At 35.6% G+C, this 6,641-nt stretch overlaps 1 pseudogene; it reads left to right on the forward strand.

Moving 5' to 3' along the window:
* The first annotated feature begins 2,390 nt into the window (after positions 1 to 2,390).
* On the forward strand, positions 2,391 to 3,248 carry LOC103080103 (voltage-dependent anion-selective channel protein 3 pseudogene; annotated as a pseudogene).
* The last annotated feature ends 3,393 nt before the right edge of the window (positions 3,249 to 6,641 follow it).

Here is a 6,641-nt window from a genome sequence, read left to right on the forward strand (position 1 = left end):
TTTTACAACAATGCAGATGAAGTGTTGTTATTCTTATTTACTGATGACCAAGACGAGGCTCAGAGATGTTAAGTGACTTGCTAAACATAGCACAGCTAATAAGTGACTGTATAGAGATTCAAGCTAAATTTGGGCTGGATCTAATGCCAATGAGTTTGGCCAGCCAGGGTGCTGCCAGAGAGTTTTGTCTAGATTATATATCTGTGAGTTCTTTTCTTTTTCTTTTCATTTTTATTTCATAAGTTAACCAAGCTATCTTCTTTCCATAATTCAGTCTATGACTCACTCATCCAAATGATAAGTCTAATTTGTCATTACCTGTGGATATATCTCTTGAATACCACTTAAGTTAGCTCATGATTTCCAGTGAGTAGCCAATCTCTTTTCATTGAGCAGAGGCTAGATGTTCTTTGACTGACATAACATCACTTGCCATATCAGTTCCTAAACTATTTGAATTGTTTGCTTTATGCATCTCCACTCACAGCTAATGGGAAGTTGACTAGAGTTAGAATCAGTGAGATACGAATTAAATCAAATTATCCCTTTATTTAAATCATTAGTCAGAAAGATTCGATTTATGTCTTTCTTTCCCCTACTCCACCAGAACTGTTTACTTGACACAATCTAAGCCATAATACATAATTTTCACAACTCAGACAAGAATGCCAACTTAATTTTTAGAAGCCGCACAGTGTACATTTGTAGTGATTTATAATGTTATTTTATCAGATTAATTCTACAGCTGCATTAGAAAACTGCACATCTAGATTTGCACACCTAGACAGTTTTACATTCATCATCTTCAAAAGCAGTTTCGTCCAGAAAGGGACATTTTTCACAAGGGTTGGTTTGAGCTATTTCTTAGAGGAGCTGCTTGAACTTTACATAAATGAAGTCTCAAATCTGGTGCAAAACTTTACTAAAATATTCTGAAACAGATCACTTTTTGATTTTTGTTTTTTGGGTTTTTTTTGTGCTACGCGGGCCTCTCACTGTTGTGGCCTCTCCCGTTGCGGAGCACAGGCTCCGGACGCGCAGGCTCAGCGGCCATGGGTCACGGGCCCAGCCGCTCCGCGGCATGTGGGATCTTCCCGGACCGGGGCATGAAGCCGTGTCCCCTGCATCGGCAGGCGGACTCTCAATCACTGCGCCACCAGGGAAGCCCAGAAAGGTCACTTTTGAGTTGTACTGCCAGGGTAGGTTTTCTTTGTTTCATGCCATCTTGTCATTAAGTCTCAAGTAAATCGAGTCTAGTACATAAAAATACAAATAGTTATTTGCTAGGTACTGTGCTGATCACTTCGCCTCCATGATTTTATTTAATTCTTATACCCGCATTCAGAAGCAGATTTTATTATCCCTATTTTATTTATCAAAACAAAACAAAACAAACCAGACACAAGGAGGTAAGAGGTAATGTGTCAAAAGCCACAATGTAGGGCTTCCCTGGTGGCACCGTGGTTAAGAATCCGCCTGTCAATGCAGGGGACACAGGTTTAAGTCCTTGTCTGGGAAGATCCCACATGCTGCAGAGCAAATAAGCCCGTGCACCACAGCTGCTGAGCCTGCACTCTAGAGCCTGTGAGCCACAACTACTGAAGCCCACACACTTAGAGCCTGTGCTCCGCAACAAGAGAAGCCACCTCAATGAGAAGCCTGCGCACCACAACGAAGAGTAGCCCTAGCTTGCTGCAACTAGAGAAAGCCCGCACGCAGCAACGAAGACCCAACTCAGCCAAAAATAAATAAATAAATAAATAAATAAATAAATAAATAAATAAATAAATAAATAAATTTATATTAAAAAAAAGCCACAATGTAAATTTGATTCAGATCTATGTTAGTATGACTCTAAAACCCATTCTTTAGCCACCATATTGTGTGCTTTTCTGGGCCAAACTTGACATCTATTATTTCTGACTGTTTTACTTAAATGGTTGCAGTGCCCCTTCTTTGCATCTTCCCTCCTTGATTTGATCCACAGCATTCCTGAAAGTTATTTTACTCTTTTGAAATTTAGCAATTTTTAAAACTGCTCCAATTTGACAAGAAAGAAAAGGGAAAATAGATCAATCTCTCCTACTTATTTACCAAAGTAAAACAAAAAGGATATACCCATTTTATGTCTAAGACAAGTTAATGTTCAAAAATATTAAGTTACTTATTCAGGTATCAACAAGGGCAAGTAGGGCCGGCAAAGGAGGCTGATGTCTCTCATTTTAAAACTTTGGAAAATATATGTTGTCATTGTCCTTGTGAGAGTGAACAGTAAATTGCATTGATTTCAAAGATATATTCTTTAACAACAGTAGATATCACTTAAAACTTACTGTGTAGGGAGTGGATAGGCCCTCCTGACAGAGTGGACAGGACCTCCAGTCAGAGATATGTATAACACACTGACTTACTGTGACCTAGGAAAGGCTGCCAAGGATGTCTTCAACAAAGGGTATGGGTTTGGCATGGTCAAAATAGATCTGAGAACCAAGTCATGTAGTGGAGTGGAATTTTCTACATCTGGTCATGCTTACACACTGATACAGGGAAAGAATCAGGCAACCTAGAGACCAAATACAAGATCTGTGACTATGGACTGACCTTCACCCAAAGGTAGAACACAGACAGTACTCTTGGGACAGAAATCTCTTTGGAGAATAAGTTGGCTGAAGGGTTGAAACTGACTCTTTTGGTACCATATTTGTACTGAACACAGGAAAGAAGAGTGGGAAATTGAAGGCCTCCTATAAATGGGATTGTTTCAGTCTTGGCAGTAACTTTGATATACATTTTTCTGAACCAACCATCTTTGGCTGGGCTGTGTTGGCCTTTGAAGGTTGGCTTGCTGGCCATCAGATGAGTTTTGACACAGTCAAATCCAAACTGTCTCAGAATAATTTCTCCCTGGGTTACAAGGCCTTAGACTTCCAGCTGCACACTCAGGTGAACGATGGCACTGAATTTGGAGGGTCAGTCTACCGGAAAGTGAATGAGAAGATTGAAACATCAATAAACCTCGCGTGGATGGCCAGCAGTACCAACAGCCATTTTGGCATTGCTGCTAAGTACAAGCTGGGTTGTAGAACTTCTCTGTCTGCTAAAGTAAATAATGCCAGTCTGATTGGACTGGGTTATTCTCAGACCCTTTCCGACCAGGAGTGAAACCGACTCTGTCCACAATAATCAATGGAAAGAACTTTAATGCAGGAGGGCATAAGGTCGGGCTGGGATTTGAGCTAGAAGCTTAATGTGGTTTTGAGTAAAGCATCAGCTTTGTCCCTGGAGGTGAAGAGAAATAAACCCACTATGTTTTGGCTTAAAATTCTGTGAAATTTCAAAAGTGTGAACTTTTAATGTTCCAAAGAAATGTAATCCTTCCCACACTGAGGGCTAGATATTGAGCCCATCCTAAGGGAGGTGCTTGAAGGCATGCCCAGAAATGGTCATGTTTGTGCCACATTTCAGTTCAGTTCTGCAGTGTTGTTTTAAATGTTTTCCTCAGAGATGGTGCAGTGTCATGTAACAAAGGAGGTGACCCAACCCTCCAGTTGTCCATCACGTCCTGCATGTCCCACACCACTTTTTCATGACCTTGTAATATATTGGCCTCTGTGTGGCAGTGGAATCTTTGGTTTTGCATCAGAGTAAAATAAAGTAAACCTATCACATTTAGAACATAAAAAAACAAACAAAAAACAAAAGTACTGTATAAAAAGATAAAGTTTAGAGGTCACCATCTCTAAAAAGGAAGGATGGACTTTGATTTCCTAAGATTAGGATCCAAAATACAATGTGTATCATAGTATATGAAGCTAGGGCAATAATGAAAAGGAAAGAAAGTGGGAGCAATTATTCCTTTTATTCGTGGTCAGAAGTTATGCATAAAAGACTTTATAATGCATTAATGGAATAAATATTAAATATAATGGATGGATATAGGGAGATTTTCCAAGAAAAAATTAACATAATGTGTTAAATTCGAAGAATTCAACAAAGTGTTAAATCTATTTAAAAGTAGCTCTGTAATAGTACCATCATAAAATTTTTAATTACCCCTAAGAGTTCATGGTAATTGAATCACTGAATGAAAATGCAAACTGTTTTCTGAAGATTTCTTACAGTTAGGTAATACATGAAAACAAATGTGCAGTTAGCATAAGTCAGAAAAATTTTAAAAATTCGTCAAGAAACCCTGCAGTCATCTGAACATGAAAGAAAAAAATCCATCCAAATAAGAAGAATGAAAAAAATTTTAAGTAATGTTACTAAATAGACAAGTTTCTGGAAAATCTCAAATGACTAATGATGACATAGCACTCATTAAAGGGAATTGATACTATTCTAACACCTTGAAAAATGAGGAACAAATTTAATTAGATGATAATAAATCTTAGTTTTAAAATGTGAAATAACATTATTGTATTTTCTAGTATCTTGGTTTCTTCTGACATCATAAATAAGCCACACAAGAAATATGACAACACTCAAAAATGCCACATTATCATTCTCTTTACTTATTATATCATTGGTATTAGAAGTCTATTAGACACAGCTAATCTGTCCCTAACACTTTTACCTTCCTCAATTTGTATTCAGCTTCAGAATGCGAAACCCATTTATCTCCATCTGTGGCTAGCCTTGACTGCTTTCTCTGTCTGCTTCATTCTGGCAGTTTGGGCACCCCAACTAAGTAAAAATGTTCTGTATTGATACTTCAAATTCATAGAAAGATGATAAAAATGAATTTCTCAATTCTGTACAAAGATACAGACAACTAAAAGTACCCTATTTTGGTATTGCTATACAGTTTTACAAAGGTGGATAACCAGTTTCAAGTTTTATATGCTACTATGAGTATCTCACTTTGTTTCATTCATTCTTCATGGTTTTTGTATTTTTAATTCCATATATATGGAAGTAGAAAATGCATAATATATATAATATTATAATGTATTATGTAATATATTTTGTATTTATATAAATTTATATTTATAAATCATATATACATTTTAAAAAAATTCACATACCCTCAACTGTCTTTTGATTAATCTCAATCCAAAGGTAAACTACAGAATTTTAAAATGTGTAGAAGTTTAAGGCTATTTGATTAAAGAATGGTTTTCACAAAGATAAATATTATTTTGGTTATGTGTCTATAAGGTATCTTTTGCAAGTATTTTAATTTAATCACCTTTTATAGTTCTATCTGAGCCAATGAATCTTGCATTGCTGAACTGGGTAAGAAACTTTGGAACATTTTAGAAATAGAGGTTGAAGAGCTAAGTGTGTCTACAGATAAATATTCTTCAAAATAGTGATAGGTCTTGGTGGCAAAGCTTTGCTTTTGTGATAAAAATCTTGCTAACAGTGTTTTAATTGAAACTTTTAATCTGAATGTTGTCTGAATCCTGTTAAATGTTGCTTTCCTGCCTCAATTCAAATTTTCTTAATCTTCATTTTCACGTTGAATATTGTTATACTGTCTGCCTCATTATGCTAAAAAAAGATGAAGTAAGCTATTAACATTCTGAATGGCCTATGAGATGTTATGATATAAAATGTCTTTCATTTTTATGAGTTGGCTGTCAGTGTGGGCTGCAATAAAGTTATAATTCATCCCTGGCATCATGTGATGCCTGATATTGCTGCAAAATCCTTATTAAAATTTCAGTAATTGTAAATTAAAACAAAAGTAGATGGGGCTTTTATGAAATGGTTGTTTCTGAAAGTCGGGTGGTACAGAACAGGGCTCTACAAGATAGACATTATTTACTTTGTAGCTTCAAATCATCATAATTCCACTGTTATTTTCTTTACTGAAAAAAAAAATTGGACTCAGAATCACTCAAAACTTTCAGCTGCAAAACCTGGTTTGCTTATACTGAGAGAAAAGTGAGATGATAAAGCTGTATCATTGCTTCACCAAGTCCACCCTTAAATTGCTGCATGATGTCATTTGCCAGAAAACCTGAAAGTTGTAATTTGAATAGATTTTTCTATTTCAATATTTGGAAGGGAAGGGGAAGTCAGTGTTTTACATGTCATCTCATGGCCACATTAAATGTATGTTAATGTAGCATTCAGCTTGCAAATTTCCTCACACAAAATAGAAAACAACTACAAGAAAGATTCTCCTAGGACAGATAAAGCTGTAGTATTTGAGCATATGTTACCAAAAGAAGCAAACCATCGTTCAAAACAAAGGAATTTATACTCAGAGTTCTCTCATGTATTATTTATGAAAAGTATGTAGTTGTAAAGATAAAAAATATTTTATTTATTATTTTTAATTCTTTCATTGAAGTATAGGAAATATTTTAAATTAAGTAGATAAATGTCATTGTAATGAATGTGATTGGAAAAGAGTATATAAAGGAAGAATAGTAATTTGTGTCATATGTTTCATAGCGTTTATTTTCATCTCTATCATCTTAAATTACTGTAGCTTGAGGATAGAAATTTGGTGCTTTTAAAGATTTGTCTAACTTTAGTGCTAGTAAGATGCTATACTCAGAGTGAACTTGACAAATTTGAAATATGATTTGTGTGACAGTATAAAGGCAGCCTACCTAAAAATAGCTTCATCCACTGAACTGTCATGGCACCTTAAATTCTACGACTTAATAAAGAATCTTTATTAT

The sequence above is a fragment of the Lipotes vexillifer genome, unplaced genomic scaffold, assembly GCF_000442215.2.
Source record: "Lipotes vexillifer unplaced genomic scaffold, Lipotes_vexillifer_v1.1 scaffold1052, whole genome shotgun sequence".
NCBI lineage: Eukaryota > Metazoa > Chordata > Mammalia > Artiodactyla > Lipotidae > Lipotes > Lipotes vexillifer.